The sequence below is a fragment of the Piliocolobus tephrosceles genome, chromosome 11 (genome assembly GCF_002776525.5).
Source record: "Piliocolobus tephrosceles isolate RC106 chromosome 11, ASM277652v3, whole genome shotgun sequence".
NCBI classification, from domain to species: Eukaryota; Metazoa; Chordata; class Mammalia; order Primates; family Cercopithecidae; genus Piliocolobus; species Piliocolobus tephrosceles.
Window position 1 is genome coordinate 64,141,921 of NC_045444.1, and position 20,702 is coordinate 64,162,622.

Consider the following 20,702-nt stretch of genomic DNA (forward strand, 5'->3'; position numbering starts at 1 on the left):
TGACTCAAACTAACGATAAAAGATTAAATTCAGCAATCTTAATAACTGAGTGTCTTATACTTGGACATCTCTACTGGAAAACTAAAATCTTTTCTTTTAAAAGGCAGTGATTTTAGCAAATTTAGATAAGAAAATTTAGTCTTATCTTCACAGGCAAAACTGCTGACAAGAATTGGGCCAGGTATCTTTCTGTGAGTCAGAGGATTTATTTTAAAGAGAAAGCAAAACTGGGTGCAGTGGCGCATGACTGTAGTCCCAGCTACTCAGGAGGCTGAGGCATTAGGAGTGCCAGAGCCCAGGAGTTCGAGGCTACGGAGTGTTGTTATTATACCTGTGAATAGCCACTGTCCTCCGTTTGTTTGTTTTTAATTTTTTTTAAAAAAAAAGAAGTAATGAGAAACCTAGATGAGGGGAGCTGTGGATTAATTACCAAAAAATAGGTGTAGTTATACCAAACTCATTTCCTATACATATAGTTCAGTTTTCACAGATTGGAATTAAATTGTTCCTTACAAGTTATTGGGCTCTGCCATGTAAGTAATGCTGGAATTACCTCAAAAATATTTCTGCCAGGTGGTTAATCTAAACAGTGTAAAAGTAACACTTAGTTACAGAAAGGAGCTCTCTACCTCCTACTTGAGTCCATTGCATCTCTGGTTAATCTTCACAATTGAGATAAGATCCTATTTCCTACAGTTTTCCCCTATTAAAGTATTTCACTGGGCTTTCTAGGAGAACTTGAATCTGTCATATGGTAGCCGTCATATACCTGGCCAGCCCTCCACATTGTCTATTCAGATTAAATGATCCCAGTTTCTCCCTTCTACCAGTCAGGCAGCCAGTCCCAGCAAACAGTTGTGGTTAAGAGTGAGGTGCCTTATCTAGATATATTTATTTGAATCATAGTATAAATTTTAAAGAGATCGTATGATACCTCTCTACCTACAAAACACTTTGTTTTTTCAGTGCAACCTGTTGTTTTGTTTTCCTTCCCAATTGCATATCTCAGTAAACAATGCTTACTTCAGCTTCAGGGTGCGTTCATCTTAATCTTCTCAGTTTTTTAGCCTTGGTCCTATCTTCCTATCTTTTGAAGTTGATCCCTAAAGCTGTATTTTAAAAGCCAGAATTTTAGATTTTTCTTAGAATGAGGAAATTCTAGAACCTAAAAAAATAGCTTTTAGTAATCTAGCTGTTTATGTCTTCACCTTAATGTCTACTTCTTAGATGCATTTTGAGTATGAGAACATAATATATAAATACTTGGATGCCCAGCAAATGTTAGTTATTAAAACTGCCAACACAGTGGAGTTTTATTAGTATATATTTCTTTAAAACTTTTTAAAATAATAAGCAATACATCTCAATAAACCTCTCAAGTATGTAGTTAAAATAAGAACTAACATTTAAAATAAGCCTGATTAAAGCCTTCTTGTAAATTAATTAACTGAGGTCTTGTATGGTAGATTACTGAAAGCAACTGTCAAATTTGCTGCTTCTAAAGCAACATGTTCCAAACTATGTTCCTTGAAATACTAGAAAGAATTTTTCATGGTTAAATACACTTAGAAAATGTTCAGTATTTTTAGTTCCACAGGTTTAATCTACCATAGATTAAAAAGGTAGTGAAAATACCCAGGAAATTATTACTCTAAAATTCTAGCTTTCTCTGAATTTTGTTCTCTCTTAATTGGGATCCTATTCAGTATGAATGAACCCATGGAAAGTAGAAATAAGGGACTTGACCGCTAGGTGGTGATAAACATTGGTGAAAAATTGCAGCATTCCCATGTTAATTTAAGGCACTGAGACAGAAATGATGGTGTTTGAAATGCCTAAAACTGTGTCTTGTGTCTTTTTTTTTTTTTTTTTGGAGACAGAGTTTTACCCTTGTTGCCCAGGCTGGAGTACAATGGTGCAATCTCAGCTCACCGCAACCTCCACCTCCCGGGTTCAAGCGATTCTGCTGCCTCAGCCTCCCAAGTAGCTGGGATTACAGGCACGTGCCACTACACCCAGCTGATTTTGTATTTTTAGTAGAGACAGAGTTTCTCCATGTTGGTCAGGCTGGTCTCAAACTCCTGACCTCAGGTGACCTGTCCGTCTCAGCCTCCCAAAGTGCTGGGATCACAGGCATGAGCCACCGCACCCGGCCAAAACTGTGGTTCTTAAACTTTGGTGTCCACAAGAATCACCATGAGTGTTTGTTTAAAATGTAGGTATACTGGTTCTGCAGGTTTAGGGTGAGTTTTTGAACAAGCTGTGGTTATGATGGGGTGGTCAGTGACATTAACTTTGGAATATACTGGCCCAAGGAGATTTCTTGTGTTGGACCTTAGGTTGGACTGTTGTAATAGAAAGGCATCGAGAAGTTGTTTCCTAGTCTTTTTACCTTGGGCATTTTTTAGAATTAAGCATCTGGTTCTTCCTCAGTTTAATATCAGTAAATATGAATTGCATTAAGAAATTGAAAAACACAGTCACACAAATAACAAATAACAGGCCATCTTTTTTATGTTAGTGAGTATTTTTTGATGTTTGTAAAGGATAGTAATTGTTTAGGCCATTCAAAGCTTTTACTTAATATTTTTATTTACATTTATTTTTAAGTGAATTGTCTGAATAAATTACCAAAGATTGGGATTCTGAAGAAGTACATAGGTACATGTTATGTATTTTAAATGACAAAGGAGTATGAAGGAGATGTAATTATCATTGTCAAAAAAACTGAAATAGAATAATCAAAAGGGTACAGAAATACCTCTGTATGTATGTGAGTGTTCTTGCAATCATAAGATGAATCTTCTTGTAAAATGAATGCTTTTTTGATGTACCCAAAAACTTTTGATTTATAGGTACATTGTAACTTTCAATGGCTTTAATAAATCCTAAAGCTAAAAATCAGTAAGGGCAAGAACAAGTGAAATCTATTGCCTTTTCACCTAGAGGTATAGCCACATGCAGGCTTTGTTCCATATGTGGATGGTAAGGGCTATTAAAAATCAGGGCAGTTATTTTTACATATGATTTCAGTAAAGAGAAAACAAAAATGGTCATCCTTATTAGACAAGAAGTTCCATTTTAATACATGAATTCTAATAAATGGATTGCATTATTTCCTTTTCTAGAAACAGTAGCTCAAGAACACATGGATCCTGGGAACTGAAGGTATGGTATTGGTAGGAGAGCAGACAGAAATATTGAGTTAAAATATCAAGTTGTAGTTCATTCATTACAATGGCCATGCTTTGACTTTATTTAAGGTAGAAAAGTCTTGTCCTTAGTAGACAATGCAGCTCCCACTATACTTTGAGAAAGTTACCAGGCTCTGTGAAAATTTATTTGAGTAATTATCAGAGAAAAAGGGAGTTCTGTGACTATCATATATGAATTGAAGGCAGTATCTGGATGTCACAGTCCCTGTGAGCTAGCTAACGTAGGCTGCACCACTGTGGGACTCTTAGAAAGTGCCTGTCTGACCAAAATGCTGCAGAAGTGGCAGAAGGAAGGCATCAGAGACCATTTGTAAACAGTTGTTTGTATATGAGGTACAAAACTCAAGAACTGTGTGAAAAGGCAAGTATCAGTACTGTTTTCGACAGAAATTGGGAGAAATACTGAGCACAGAAGAATAACCTAAGTGCTTCTCACCGATAACTTCTGTGAAACTATGTTCTCTGAATTCTTCTCCAAATTATTTTCTGATTTTGTAAGTAATGATGTTACAACTAATTTTTTTCCTCATATGTTATCAATATTTTCTAGCATTAACAAGACATAGGTAACAGCATTCATTAGCTCAGAGTTTTTAAAGGTTTTGTTTGCTTACTTGCTCTGTTTTTTTGTTTGTTTGTTTTTTTAATGCCAGGAAAAAAATTAAAGTCATCTACTTTAAAGTTATATACTAATTTACTAGAAGTTCTGATATGTAAAAATATATAATTTCATTGTTTTCCTTTCTTTGTCAACAAAGCCCATCTGGACCGGGCACAGTGGCTGCCGCCTGTAATCTCAGCACTGTGGGAGGCTGAGGTGGGCGGATCACTTGAGGTCAGGAGTTTGAGACCAGCCTGGCCAACATGGTAAATCCCTGTCTCTACTGAAAAAAAATACAAAAAGATTAGCCAGGCATGCTGGCAGTCACCTGTAATCCCAGCTACTAAGGAGGCTGAGGCAGGAGAATCTCTTGGAGTAATCCCAGCTACGAAGGAGACTGAGTCAGAGGTTGCAGTGAGCCAAGATTTTGCCACTGCACTCCAGCCTGGGCGACAGAGCAAGACTCCATCTCAAAAATAAAATTCAAATAAAACAAAGCCTATCCATTGTGTTGGGTTTTGGCCCTAGGAGATAATTTTTACATTCTTATCTCATTGCCCCACTGGCACAAAAGACTTCCTCCCTCTTCTATATTAGTACATTTGTAACTTAATAGAAGTGCCAGCGTGACCATTATGAAGAGGGTAGAGAAGAATATTTTAATCTGTTACTTAAAAGGACTGACTTTAGAAACAATCTACAATAGTTGCTGAGAGCACTGGACAGGGGGATCTGCTTTGGCAATATCCCAGATTTAGGCTAAAAGCAGTAAGAGATGAGTCCTGTTAGGAATATCTGGGAATCACAGGCAATAATGAATCTATACCAGGTACTGTAATGTAGTCCCTACAGCCTTATTTTACTATGTTAACTCAAAGGAGGTATTTCACACACACACACAAAAATCGGAAGTAAATCTCCCTTACATCATCCTTAAAGATTAGCAATGTGCCTGGAATACCCAGCTTCTACTTAATAGCTTTTAGCTATTTGTAGCGGGAATTTATCATGTCTTATGGATCTTGTTGATATTATTAGCCTTTAGTTCCCCAAAAGTGAGTTTCATATACCCACATTGCCTTTTTGGGTCTGTTTTCTCATCTAGAAAATAAGAAAGATAATAATTATTAGTGTAAATGCAAGCCTCTGCAAACCTCCTCTCTCAGGGTTCTACAAAGATCCTTGAAAACATTAAGTAGGAAAAAAATTTATATCAATCATAGAAGCTTAGGTTAAGATTAGTGGAAACTAGAAAGAATTTCTACTAAACAGAAATTTAGTAGAATCCTAGTAAGGGGTAGGATTTTAAAAAATGACTGACTCCAATTCTACATCGGAGCATCCTGTTAATAAAACAAGATGACGGCCGGGCGCAGTGGCTCACGCCTGTAATCCCAGCACTTCAGGAGGCCGAGATGGGCCGATCACGAGGTCAGGAAATCAAGACCATCCTGGTTAACATGGTGAAACCCCGTCTCCACTAAAAATACAAAAACTGAGCCAGGCGTGGTGGCGGGCGCCTGTAGTCCCAACTACTCCAGAGGCTGAGGCAGGAGAATGGCATGAACCCGGGAGGCGGAGCTTGCAGTGAGCCGAGATCACGCCACTGCACGCTAGCCTGAGCGACAGAGAGAGACTCCATCTCAAAGAAAAACAAATAAAACAAGATGACACCTTAGCCTCCCATCTTCTGACACACCTTGTTATGTATGAGAAGGCTGTACTATTAATTTGAGACAGCTATTGAGAGTCTTGTCATAATAAGCTTCTTTCTGCATTCCTTCACTAGTGGCCCTGAAGCTGCACTATGTTGGAGGTTTCCTTGACTAAGAGAACCACACCTGGCATTCACCTCGGTAGGGGAGTCATAAAAGATCCTGCCTCTGACCAGAAGAGTATGAATGACAAAGGTGACATAACTAGCATAGAAAGATGTCGTAGCCTCTGCACATCAGCTGATTTAGAATACTTACAGATGGGGGGCGTGGTTGGGGGGCGGCGCAGAATGTTCTTTTCAGCTTCTTTGCCCTGAGAACTTTGATCTTATTGCAAGTAAGTCCCTTACCCTCTTCTACCCTAGATCTGACGGACCTCCTGGGATTTCCTGGGAAAATGAAATGAGTCTAACACCTTTGACCACCTGCTGGATATTATATCAGCACTTACTTGAGTAGACTCTGAAAGAGCTGAAAGCAATATTCAGAGTCTGACAGTTCTCTGCAGTTGGCCTAGATAACCTCATTGTGAAATAAGTAACTAAATGGACAAAAGATTGAACAAGCACTTCACAAAAGAAGACCAAGAGGAGAGCAGGGTTTTTTGTTTGGAGAGTTTTATTTAGTTTTGTTTTGGGGTTGTTTTGTTTTGGCAGAGGACAGGAGGAGTGGATAGATTCATTTTGTAAAGAAATATTAAAATATTCTTTTGAATTTGATAGTTAATTTAAGCTTAAGAATCTTTTAAAATTCAGAATGTTCAGCCGTATTAGTCATCAATGAACTACTCATTACAACTACAATAAGCTACCCTAACAGTGGTATGAACAGCAAGAATTAAAATGTTGACAATACCAAGTACTGGTGACAGTGTGAAACAACAAGAACTGCTGATGCAAATTGGCTCAACCACTTGGAAAAATGTTTGACAGTATCTACTAAAGTTGAATATGTGTATGCCCTCAACTCAGCAGTTCCACTTCTAAGCATATATCCAACAAAGATGTGTACATACGTGTACCAAAAGACACATACAAAAACATTCTTGGTATTATTAATAGTAGCCTCAAAGTAGAAACCACCCCAGTGTCCATGAACAGAATGCATATGACACTGTATAGCAAGGAAATGAGCTAACTCTTGCTACACTTAATGATTTGAAGGAATCTCACAAACATAATGTTGAACAAAAGCAACCAGCCAAGAAAAGATGTGCTGTAGGATTCCCACTTACAGAGTTCAAAAACAAGCAAAACATACCTTTGAGCAGACTGGAATGGGGACGTTCACAAAGGGAGTTATGGTGTGCTGGTGGTCTTGTCTTTCTTGACCAGGATGGGATAACTGATCGTTTTTGAGCTGTACTGTATGGAGTATGCATTTTTTATTTATCTTATACTTCAATTAAAGTTTTTCTTTCTTAGTGAATAAAGCAAAAATCAGCATGAGGCTGGTGAAACACACAGTTCTGCAGAATGAGAGAAGAGCAATGTCTTGAAGCATTTAGAAAGAAGGACTTTGTTCTTCCAGTGCTTATAGAACAAGAAATATTAGAAAATATCTGCTTCTGCTCCCCCTATGGTGCAGCAGGTTATTATGATGGCAAGAGGGCAGGAGAATAAGAGTGAGAAAAGAAAGGGAGAAGCTAAATTAATATTTGTGTCAGAAATAGTAAATAGTCATAGCACTAAAGAAAATGGAATCCAAGATGAACAGTGAATACTAAACTACTTTTCAGAATCCTGTGGGTTCTCATGAGTCCACAAAGGGAAGATAGAGGGAAGTTCCCCACTTCCTGTTCATTGTCCTGATCAGAACTGCTTTCATCAATGTTATATATTGTGCTTTAAAAGCTTTCCTTTAAAGGATTCTGCAGCTTAAATGAGTTAGGATGAACAAAAAGCACCAGAGCAAAAGACAAAAAGCACCCTCCGACGTATATAGTAAGAGAAAAGGTGCAGATCAAAAAGGCTGATTACAGAGATTTATCCATTGACTAATAGATGTTCCCAATAAACAATTACTCATTTCAATAGAAAAAACATCATTGATCTAAACAATTTTAAAAGGCACAAGACTGAAGATCCTCTTCTACACACTTTAAATGCCATCTGGAATGGAGCAATGTCTGCAGTTTTGTAGCCCAAGATTTCTCTACTCATCCAAATTGTAAAGGTAACAGACATTCTGTGATATACAATGTACTGCTCATTTGCCCTTTCTGGAAAGAAATTAATCACTGCACTCCCAAAATGAATCAAAATTAAGAATAAAAGACTAAGGAAAGAAAGGCCAGTCGGTGAGTATTGATATCATCACGGAAACTATTAGAATAATGAAAGTAATTGTAAATTTCATTTTAAAAAAAGAGGTTTATTATATGACTTATCTATTCTGAAATTTTTCAGTGGGATTTATAACCCTAGGTTAAGTTAATGAAGGCCAAGAAGGAATGGCAGTTTCTTTTTTCGGGGGACAGAGGCAGGTAAGGGGTAAAATCCTTCTCTTTTGTAAAGAAATATTAAAATTCATTCATTTTTTACTTTGATAATTAAATGTAAAGTTGAGAATCTTTTGAAATCTGTTAAGGTGGTTAATAATAAAATTAATAACAGAATGTCTTCTCTTCAAATTCTTGAACAATGCAAAAGTGAAATTGTGTCTATGAAAAAAGTAAAAAAAAAAAAGCACATAAGACCAAAACTGTTTAAACTGTTTAAATTCTAAAAACAAAATGAAATTGTTTCCTTCGTCCAAGAGACTTACCTTCAAATCCAATTCTGTCACACACACTTAACACAAAAAGTATCTCAGAGTACAATTTAAGGAGAAGTTATAAGGCTAAATAACAGAAGCATAGTCACTGATAAAATTACAATTAGTAGTGAAGAAAAACAGACCCTGACACTTATACACAGGCTCATATAGGATTAAAATGTGAAATTGCAAGTACTTTATATATATATATTAATATATAATATATATATACTTTTATATATTAAAATATGAAAGTACAAAGTATACTTTACAATAGTGTAGGGATTGTGATGGAAACCTTAACATGTTCCGTGAACCATCACAACACAAATCAAATATGGGGAAAAATTATCTGCAAGAAATGAAAAATAAAGCAAAATTAATATGTATAGAAAAAATACAACTTTTCTCAAATGGAATAGTTTACAAATCGATCAGAAAGCAATGCCAAATGACAAAAGCAGCATAGAGGACCCAGAAAGATCTCTTAGCTTTCTGTACATCAGCTGATTTAGAGTATTTATAGCAGGATAAAAGAAATACCTCCAACATGTTCTTTCCAGCCTCTCTGTTTGAAATACTTTGGTCTGATTGCAAGGACATCTCTTACTCTTTTCTACCCTAAGTGTAAATCCTGTCGGCCTCCTCGGATTTCTGGAGGAATGAAATGGCTGTGACATTCAGTGCCCACCTGCTGTACATTACTTCAGCATCTGAATGGCTTGTAATAGCTGAAAGCAATCCTTAGAGCCTGACAATTTCCCTGCAGTGCATTTTAAAAGGCAAAAGTTATATATGGTAATAAAACTAAAAGATTTTAGTAATTAAATCACAATCATGTGAAAAATAATTTAGAAGCCTCCTACACGGTTGTTTTTTCAAAAAGATCCAGTAAAATTGAGTGAAAACAAAATGACAAATAAAAGCTAGAGGATGTGTTTAAAGCTATGCTGAAAGGCAAACTGATAGCCACTATTATTTAGAATATGAAAATGAACTAATAGACATGTAACACAAGGGGAAAAAGTAACAATATGGATAATACTAGGAATAACTCAGAAGAAAGCAAACAGGCAAACTCCTGACAAATGCATTTTTTAAAAAAATCAAAATCAGAAATAAAGATAATGAAAAATAGATTATGAAAAATAATGCAATCCTTAATTATTTTAATTTAAATATTTGCTATGACATATTCAGTACACAAGTTTAGAAAACTCACTCAACAATTACAAAATTCAAACAGGTCAATAACCAAAGAAAAAGATTAATGTAGTAACCAATGAATTGTATCTCCTCAAATGAGTCCTGATCACGCTATGCATTCTCCCAAACTTTTAAGAAGCACATTATGCCTATGTTATATAAATTTTCTCTGGCAGGCAGAAAAGGGTGAGTGTACACCACATTAAATTTTGTGCAGTTACTGTTACCCTGACACCAAAACATTGAAAAGACAAAAATCAAAGCTATAAATTGTTCTTTTACCTAGGAATATGGATGCAAACAAACCTAAATAAAATATTAGAAATACTAATCACGTGTTCAAAGAACAACATACCATTGCCAAGTAGGGTTTATCCTTTGATGAAAGAGCAGTTCCCATTGGGGGGAAAAAACTGTTAATACACATTTTTTTTTTTCGGGGACAGGGTCTCACTTTGTTGCCCAGGCTGCTCTCGAACTCTAATACGCATCTCAATAGATCCACAATGAGATCTGTTTGCCCAATTGGTTACTTGTCAATTCTTGTGATCATATGAATGTCATGAACTCTTTGGATTATTCATGATTAGTCTGAAACAATCACTAAGTGGAAGGATGGGACTAGTCTGGGTTGTTTAAATGAATCAGTTTCTAGCCTTGTTCCCAACTGCATGACTGCAATATAATGGGGAAGGTATGGAAAGCATGTTGGTAAGGCAAACACAATGTCTAAAACTGCTTCTTAGCTAGATTTATTGCCAGGCACTGGGCAAGTGGCTTTACATATATCTCAAAACTCTATGGTGTAAGTACTATTTTTCCTATTTTATCAACAGGAAGCTGAAGTACATTCAGAGAAATAAAGTAACTTGCTCAAGTAACAGCCAGCAAATGGGGAAGCTGGACTTCAGATACAGGTGACTTAAACTTGATGCCCATTCTCTTAACCACTACACCAAATATCAATGGCCATAATGAAGATTACAGGTGCTACCACATGCACACACTAATCCAAATTAGGTAACACCAAATCCTTCCAAAACTGTGGGATAGAATGGAAATCATGCTTACTGTTTAGAGAAAGCAAGCCGAATACAAAATTGCATATAATGTAGTTAATGATTTTTTTAAGCTAGAATGAATTTGAAAGAGCCATATAGGTGTATTTGCTTTTCACTATTTTCCATTTTTCCTTAGTGAACATTTGTACTTTAAAAAAAAAACTAAAAAAAGCCAGGCACGGTAGCTTATGCCTGTAATCCCAGCACTTTGGGAGGCCGAGGTGGGTGGATCATCTGAGGTCAGGAGTTTGAGACCAGCCTGACCAACATGGTGAAACCCCATCTCTACTAAAAAGACACACACACACACACACACACACACAAAATGAGCCAGGCATGGTGGCACACACCTGTAATCCCAGCTATTCAGGAGGCTGAGGCAGGAGAATCGCTTGAACCCGGGAAGCGGAGGTTGCGGTGAGCCAAGATCATGCCATTGCACTCCAGCCTGGGCGACAGAACGAGACTCCATCTAAAAAAAAAAAAAAAAATTAAGAAAATATACTGTATGACCTACTAGATGGTAAAGTTTTTATGAGCAAAGCCTGTGTTTTATTTTTGTAACCTCAAACATAGCCATGCACCTTACAAATAGTAGGCACAAAATAAATTTTTATCCATTTGGTTTACAGCATAAAGGATTCCTATGTATGTCTCCTGCAGAGATTCTGTAAACAAGTGTGTATTCTCTATAGATATTGCAATAATTGTTTAGGTACTACCCTTTCAAACTGAAGTTTTACTTAGGCTTATTTTTAAAGATTATGCTAATTTTTATTTTAATGTTGTGTTTTTGTTGTTTGTACAATTTTACTAGTGCCTGGTTCACAGTCCAAATACAAATCTAGGTGATTTTTGAATAATAGATGATACTTGTTAAACTCTATAACTGTATCACTACTGTTCCAAGCACTGTGAGATATTTTCCCATTTGGCCATCTAACAGTTCTGTGAAATTAATACTGTGAGGCACAGGGAGGTTAAATGACTTCTGACAGGACACATAGCAAATAAGTAATGGAGCTGGGATTCACGCTCAAATATGACTCCATGGCCTCACTTAAGTTCACACACTGTGATACTCTGGTTTCTCTTCAGATCATATAAATCTTTTGTCTTTTACTGAAGATTTCCATGGAGAGGAACAGTTATGAGTCTTTACCCAATTTTTTGAGGCCTCTTGTTTAATGATTTTTTTTTTTTTTAAGTTTACATGCTGTTTAATTCAACCACTGTTCTGGGTTTTATTTGTTTTTTGAGAAGTGTAAAATCTTTTATGTTATAAATAGACCATGTAATTGTGAAAAAATTTTATTCCATTGTATGACTCCTTGAAAGAATGAGGTGGAAGAATAAAGTAAGGAAAGTATAACTGAGATGAGAAGAAGTGAAAGCAAGAGAAAAGGATTAGAGATGGCAGAATAAAGAGGGTGACTCAGTGACTTCGGAGTCAAAGTGTTGGTTCCTTTTTCACCTTGGTTGTACAAGTTTATTCAACAATAATATGTTGACCATGTATGTACTAGCTGCCAAGGACATAATGGTGAAGAGAAAAAAAGATGACTTCTTTGCCCTTATGTATAATAGCTTATATAATTATTATAAGCTTCTATTATATAACGTAGTTTGAAAAAGTAGTTTACAGTGAGTCAGCTGCCAGTAAGGCAGGCTGGCTTCTCCCCAACCTATCAATTTTAGAGGATTCACAAGAACACAGGAATCCCTTTTTACTGTCATCCTTAATTTGGCCGCACCTAATTCTGCTTTTGTGTTTGTTTTAAAGGGTTTTATTGTTGTGATTTTAGGGATAAAGATGACAGTGTTGTCTACACATCTTAAGTGTAAGATTTGAGAATTCTTGATTAATGCATACACTCTTATAACCCACTTTCGGAGACTATTCCCATGGGTCTGTTGTGTTTCTGTTTGTCTTGTAAGCAAAGACACTATCTTTTTAAAGATGTTTGTATAGTAAACAGAATCAGAAGACAGATAGTGTCTCCCTCTGGTGCAAGAGACAAATTCTGTGTAGTAAAATTAAGGTAATGTCTCCTTCCAGGGCAAAGGACAAGCAGAGTTACAGCTCTTGATTAAAGATTTAGGCTTCTTAAGCTTGGTGTTCGTCAGTTCTAGCACACACTGTGGCATGCACGGCATCCACTCGGGTCACTCTGCATTACCCCTGTAAGACTTGGGGGATACTCTGCATTACCCCTGTAAGACTTGGGGGACAAAAGGAGCCAAGGCAGACATGCAGCTCAGGCTGCTTACTGTGTTGCAGATGATGAAGTCCTTCGTCTCTGATGCAGGAGATGGTGGCAAGCTTTTTATCTTGCAAGTAGAATAACATCTCAGACCCTTCACAGTTCTTGACAATCCCACCCCTTCGAGATAGAGATCATTTTTATTGGAGCAGCAAGTTCCCTCATGCCCCTTTCCCATCAATCTCACAAGAATATCCTTTTTCTGATTTCATTCACACTAGATAGTGTTGCCTTTTCTAGAACATCACATACATGGAATCATACAGCATACGGTTGCCCCTTGGTATCTTGAGGAGGAATGTTCTCAGGACCTCCCTGCAGATGCCAAAATCCATGGATGCTCAAATTGTTAAGTCTCATATAAAATGATGTAGGCCAGGTGCAGTGACTTACGCCTGTAACTCTAGCATTTTGGGAGGCTGAGGTGGGTGGATCACTGACCTCAGGAGTTTGAGACCAGCCTGGGCAACATGGTGAAACCCCATCTCTCAAAAACAAAAGAAAAATTAGCCTGGCATGGTGGCTCATACCTATATTCCCAGCTATTTGTGGGACTGAGGTGGGAAGATCATTTGAGCCCAGGAGGCGGAGGTTGCAGTGAGCCAAGATTGTGCCACTGCACTCCAGCCTGGGTAACAGAGCAAGACCCATCTCAAAAATAAATAAAAATAAAATGGTATAGTATTTGCATATAACCTATGCACATTTTCTTGTTTACTTTATCTGTAGATTACTTATAATATCTAGTACAATGTAAATACTATGTAAACAGTTGTTATACTGTATTGTTTAGGAAATAACCACAAGAAAAAATCTGTATGTATTCAATGCAGGCACAACCATCCTTTTTTTTTTTTGTCACGTATTTTCAAACTAGGCTGTTTGAATCCACAGATGTGGAACCCAGAGATACACACAGTTGACTGTGTACTCATTTGTATTTATCTGCTTTCACTCAGCATGAAGTCTGTGAAATTCATCCATGCTGTGGTACGTATCAGTGATTCATTCCTTTTCCTGGCTGAAGAGTAGCCCAATGTAAGAATAATAGTTGTAACATTAGTAATTCACATGTTTAGCTTTATCATATGTAAGACCTTGGGAATCAAACATTGTTTATACTAGATTCTATTACCTTTAGATGAAGAGTCTTCATTTCTGTTCTAGCAGGCACTTAGCTTATTTGGACCCCCATTTCCACCTCTCCCTCTTTTGCAATGGGCGGCCCCTGGATTTCTGTTGGAGCTTTCAGCCTTTCAGGTGTTGTTTTCCATCACCACCACCTCTGGTAGTCTCCTTTGCATATGCACAACTAAAGAGTCAGCCAAAAATTTTGAGTGAGATTTATCATAGATTTTGGGACTCCTTGTTTTTTGGCTCTGTCCTTTTTGGGGGATGCTCCCTTGCTCTCAAATTGCTTAGGCATCCCCATAGTGTGCCCATTGACTCAAGCCATTAAGACTGCACTTTTCTGCTTGAGTTCTAGCATTGCTGTGCTGAGGTAAAGGTTCATAAACATGAATCTCACCCAGTGTGGTTCTCTTCTTTCAATGTTTACTCCCCTTAGTTTCTGCCTGCTTTTGGTAATTCTCCAAGTACCTTCAATTAGGTCATATATATGTGAACTATTGAATATATATATATATGTTGCCCAGAGTTTGTAATTGTTATAGGAGACATAGTCTGATAAAAGCTCCTCTATCATTTTCAGAATCAGTGTAGTGTATTTTTATTCCTGTGTAGTGTATTTTTATTCCTTTTTTTCAAAATTTCTGTGACATTTTACTTTGGATGTGTATCTTATAAGCAACATGTGGCTAAATTTTGTTCTTTGTGGAATCTGATAGTCTGTGGAATCATTAGGTCACTTTAACGCATTTACATTCATTGTGATTAATGACATTTAGATTTACTTATTTACTCATTTATTCATTCATTTAGAAGTGTGGTCTTGCGGTGTTGCCCAGGCTGGTCTTAGACTCCAGGGCTCAAGTGATCCTCCTGCTTCATACTGCTGAATAACTGGGACTTCTAGTGTGTGCCATCATGCCTAGCTTTTTTTTTTTTTTTTGAGACAGAGTTTTGCTCTTGTTGCCCAGGCTAGAGTGCAATGGTGTGATCTTGGCTCACTGCAACCTCTGCTTCCTGGGTTCAAGCGATTCTCCTGTCTCAGCCTCCCAAGTAGCTGTGATTACAGGCGTGCACCACCATGCTGGGCTAATTTTCTATTTTTAGTAGAGATGGAGTTTCACCATGTTGGTCAGGCTGGTCTTGAACTCCTGACTTCAAGTGGTCCACCCATGTCAGCCTCCCAAAGTGTTGGGATTAAAGGCGTGAGCCACCACACCCGGCCCATCATGCCTAGCTCTTGCATTTATTTTTTACCACTTTATTTTATGTGTTTACCATTATTTACATTTGCTTCTTTAGTTCTGGTTGTCTGCCAGGTTGATAAGGTTTTCTATTATCCCCCCCACTTTGATGTTCTCCTTACTTGGAAGTTACAGATTACATTTATGTTCCTTAGGGGCCACCCTTAAACTTCCTACTAAAGTCTAAAGTTGTTTAGTATTTCTACTTTCCTTCCAAACAGGAAAAGGACATTATTTTGTTTACTCGTTAACAGATTCCTACCTTTCCTTTTATTGTTGTCTGGAAATTCAGTATCAACATTTTTATCATAAAATATATTTTTTAAAAAATTAATATTCAAACATGACAATTTTATACTCATCATTGTTTCTTTTTAAACAAAATAATTTTATTGATATACAATCCACATACCATAAAATCACCATTGTATTTTGCATCTAACTTCTTTCCCTTACCTTCACTTTTCTTCTTGCAAGCTCTAATGGTTATTTCAGTGAGATGTATTTTGGGGTTTTGTTTCATTTTGTTTCCTTTTTGTCTGCAAATGCCTTTGCTTTGCTTTCACTCTTAGATAGTAGCTTTTGGGTTAGTACAGAGTTCTACAACCGGAGTTGTTTTCCCTTGGCAATTTGAAACATCATTCTGTTGCATCCTGTCACTTACTTTTCTCAATTAGAAATCTGTTATTAGTCTAATTTTTATTCCTTTATGGTTGATTTTGTTCCCTCTTTGACAACTTTAAATTTTTTTTGTATCCTGCAGTTTTACTCTTATGTGTCTATGTAAGAGTTTATATTTTATCCTGCTTGGTACAGAATGTACTTTTACTCTAAGGGATTATTCTTCAATTCTGGAAAGTTGTCTGCCCCTATGTCTTCAAATGTTGCTTCTTTGTAATTTTGTCTATTTTCTTCTTTTGAAATTTTATTAGACAGTTGGAGCCTCTCAATCTGGTCTCTGTGTCACTTATTTTCTCACTTATTTTTAAAAATCTCTCTCTGTTGCATTTTTCATTATTTCCTCAGTAATGCCTTAAAATATAGTAATTCTTTCTTAGACCCTGTGCAGTCTAGGATGTCCATTGAGTCTTTAAGTTGGTATGTTCTCCTAATTTTTAAAACTCTTTTATTTTGTTTATTTATTTTAAAAATATTTACGTTTTTAGAGACAGGGCCTCACTATGTTGCCCAGGCTATAGTGCAGTGGCTATTCACGGGAGCAATCATAGTGCACTGCATCCTTGAACTTCTAGCCTCAGGCCATCCTCCTGTCTGTGCGTCCCAAACAGCTGATACTACAGGCATACACCACCATGTCCAGCAAATTTTTTAAAAAACTCTTTCTACCTATTCTTGGATCACTTAAGCCTGACTTTGTTTCATAATTTATTCTTTTTAAAAATGTATGTGGCCAGACGTGGTGGCTCATGCCTGTAATCCCAACACTTTGGGAGGCTGAGGTGGGCAGATCACCTGAGGTCAAGAGTTCGAGACCAGCCTGGCTAACATAGCGAAACCCCTTCTCTACTGAAAATACAAAAATTAGCCAGGTGTGGTGGCATGTGACTGTAATTCCAGCTACTCAGGAGGCTGAGACAGGAGAATCGCTTGAACCCAGGAGGCAGAGGTTGCAGTGAGCCGAGATTGCACCACTGTACTGCAGCTTGGGTGACAAAGCAAGACTCTGGCTCAAAAAAAAAACAAAAAACAAAAAACAAAAAAAAAAAAACCTACACCCACAATTATTTTTGCTACGTGCCTGTCTTTCTAGACTTTATTATGAGGAATTAGTGCTCACTCAACTTTTGAGGGACCCTGCCCTTAAGCTTTCTAGAAACCCCTTTTTCCAGGTGAAAGGATCTACCAGGCACTACCTTAATTCTTTCAGATGTCTAAATGAAGGACATAACAGCCTTGCCCTTAGTTTGATGTTTTTCTCCCAGGATGGTTCTGAATCACTTTCACTAAACACCTCTTGCAAGTCAGTGGGATTTTTTTCTGATTTTCTTATTTTTCTTGCTATTTTATCAAATAGGACTTAAAGTTGGGAGCGGTGGCTCATGTCTGTAATCCCAGCACTTTGGGAGGCTGAGGCAGGTGGATCGCTTGAGGCCAGGAGTTCGAGACCAGCCTGGCCAGCATGGCGAAACCCTGTCTCTACTAAAAATACAATAAAGCCGGGCGCAGTGGCTCACGCCTGTAACGCCATCACTTTGGGAGGCCAAGGCGGGCGGATCACCTGAGGTCAGGAGTTCGAGACCAGCCTGACCAACATGGAGAAACCCCCGTCTCTACTAAAAATATGAAAAATTAGCCGAGTGTAGTAGCGCATGCCTGTAATCTCAGCTACTCAGGAGGCTGAGGCAGGAGAATGTCTTGAACCCAGGAGGCGGAGGTTGTGGTGAGCCGATTGCATCATTGCACTCCAGCCTGGGCAACAAGAGCGAAACTCTGTCTCAAAATAAATGGATAAATAAATAAATAAATAAGCTGGATGTTGTGGCGCACACCTGTAATCCCAGCTACTCGGAAGGCTGAGGCAGGAGAATCTCTTGAACCCCGGACACAGAGGTTGCAGTGAGCCAAGATCACACCACTGTACTCCAGCCTGGGCAACAGAGTGAGTGAGACTTGGTCTCAATAATAATAATAATAATAATACTTAAAGCACCTAGCCCCATGCCTTTGACATATGCCTAGAAACTATCATACTATCCTCCACATTACTATGGGCAACCATTGTACAAATACAGATTGCCATTTTTCAGTTTCTCTAATAGTTTCCTCACCATATCCACCACCCTAAGCTAATACCATATATTTTAGGTTCTGGTTACAGCAGCATCCCCGTATTAGGTGCTGACTTCTAGTTAGCTTACTATTGCTACGTAAGAAACAATCGCAAAATCTCAGTGACATGTAAGCTTTTCATTTTGTTAATAACCTTTTAATTTTCTCATGGGTCTGCAAGTCATTTAGGGCAACTTCAGGCTGCAGTCACTGAAGTAGCTTTACTTTACAAAGCAGGTCTCGGGCAGCCAGAACAGTTATGCTTCACATGCTCATTCTGAGGTGCAGGTGGAATCTGGGGCCCTGGGCAGCCTGGGCCTCTCCCGGAGGAGATGACAATTGTACTGACTTATGGGTGATGAGAAGGGCCAGCTGGGAAGAACGGAGGAGGGTGTGCCAGTGCAAACACCCTGGGGCAAGTGTTCAAGGGAGAGGGAGGAAGGTGTGGGCCTGGAACAGTGAGAGAGAGAGAGTGGAGGGTAGGAGGCCAGGAGGCTGCTGAATCATATCACCTGAGGCACTGTCAGCCACAGAGAGGGTGTGAGGTGAGTGGAGTTGCCAGGTCTGCAAACAGAGAGGGTACTTCTGCTACGCATGCTTATTCTGGGGCCCAGGGCAGCAGCTACCCTGGGGAAAATTCTCCTCATTGTGACAAAAAAAGTACAAGGGGGCAAGCCCCATTAGATAAGCACATTTCTTTTTTTTTTTTTTTTTTTTTTTGAGACGGAGTCTCGCTCTGTCGCCCAGGCTGGAGCACATTGGCGTGATCTCCACTCACTGCAAGCTCCGCCTCCCACGTTCACGCCATTCTCCTGGCTCAGCCTCCGGAGTAGTTGGGACTACAGGCGCCCGCCACCACGCCCCCTTTTTTTTTTTTTTTTTTTTTTTTTTGGATTTTTAGTAGAGACGGGGTTTCACCGTGTTAGCCAGGATGGTCTCAATCTCCTGACCTTGTGATCCGCCCGTCTCGGCCTCCCAAAGTGCTAGGATCAGAGGCTTGAGCCACCGCGCCTGGCCCGATAAGCACATTTCGAGTCGTTGCTTTCATCATACCTACTAACACCCCATTGGCCAAAGCATGTCCCATGGCTGAGCCCAGAAAAGTATACCGTTTTTTTTTTTTTTTTTTTTTTTTTTTGAGACAGAGTCTTGCCCTGTCACCCAGGCTGGAGTGCAGTGGCACAATCTCGGCTCACTGCAGCCTCCACCTGGAGGTTCAAGCAGTTCTCTGCCTCAGCCTCCCGAGTAGCTGAGATTACAGGCACCCACAACCACACCTGGCTAATTTTTGTATTTTTAGCAGAGACGGGATTTCACCATCTTGGCCAGGCTAGTCTTAACTCCTGACTTCGTGATCCAGCCGCCTCGGCCTCCCAAAGTCTTGGGATTACAGGCGTGAGCCATTGTGCTGGACCATACCGCCTTTTATGGGAAGAACTTTAACGTCACATTGGCAAAGGATATGGGCACAAAAAGGGGTAAATAAATTGGACCTATAAATTATTTTATTTTAAAGATACATGCACACATATGTTTATTGCAGCACTATTTACAATAGCAAAGAAATGGAATCAACCCAAATGCCCATTAGTGATAGACTGGATGAAGAAAATGTGGTACATGTACACCATGGAATACTATGCAGCCATAAAAAGGAACAAGATGATGTCCTTTGCAGGGACATGGATGGAGCAGGAAGCCATCATCCTCAGCAAACTAACACAGAAACAGAAAGCCAAACACCACATGTTCTCACTCTTAAGTGTGAGCTGAACAATGAGAACACATGGACACAGGCAGGGGAACATCACACACTGGGGTCTGTCGGTGGTGATGAGGGCAGGTAGGGGGAGGGAGAGCATCAGGAAAAATAGCTAATGCATGTGGGGCTTAATACCTACGTGATGAGTTGATAGGTGCAGTACATGTTTACCTATGTAACAAACCTGCATGTCCTGCATATGTAACTGGGAACTTAAAATAAAATTTAAAAAAAACGATAATGTGGACAAGTCATTGATCACATACTTCATGATAACATGTAGAGTATTGGTTGCCAGCTTGTGTTTCTGTCCTGCCTCCTGAAGCTCACAGCTTCCCTAAAGCTGTAGTCCCAGGCAGTAGTCAGCAGCTTTTTAAAGCTTCTTTGTGAAAGGGATGGGAGTAAGTGAGGATCACCAGCCTAGCTCCTGGTTTTAGGCAGTGAACCTGTCTCTGATCTACCAAAAGGATATGAACTCACAACTGCCTCTGTCTACTTCTTTACCCAGAATTCAGCAGGCTCATGGCTCCCACCTGCCTATTTTCTTCATTGCATTTTCTGTTCCTGGCTCACAGAGATTTATCTTACTGAACACAGCTAAGTCCGTTATTTTTTTTTTTAATTAAAAAAAAAAAATTTTCTTTTTTAATTTTATCTTTTTTTTTTTTTGGTCTATTTTTTTCCTTTAATGTATTATGTATCATGGCCATGAGTTTTGAGTAAAGGAATAATGCAAATCATGAACTTTCAATAGCATCGTGATCCAAAGTCCTAGAATGCTATATGAAACATATCCTTTATTTCATGTGTTGGTTTTTTAAAAATAAAAGGTTTTAAAATCCCTTGGCACTTAAGTATGCCAAATTTAGTATATTACCAAAAACTGGTTTCATAAATATTCCAATTCAGTACCTTTTTTAAAAAAATGATCAGGCAGATTATATAATAGGAAAATAGGC

General features: G+C 38.4%; 1 non-coding gene across 1 annotated transcript; it reads left to right on the forward strand.

The window, feature by feature from the left end:
• The first annotated feature begins 11,633 nt into the window (after positions 1 to 11,633).
• LOC111542880 lies at positions 11,634 to 11,748 on the forward strand. The gene has a single exon (XR_002731687.2). It is a non-coding gene; the product is annotated as a U5 spliceosomal RNA (small nuclear RNA).
• The last annotated feature ends 8,954 nt before the right edge of the window (positions 11,749 to 20,702 follow it).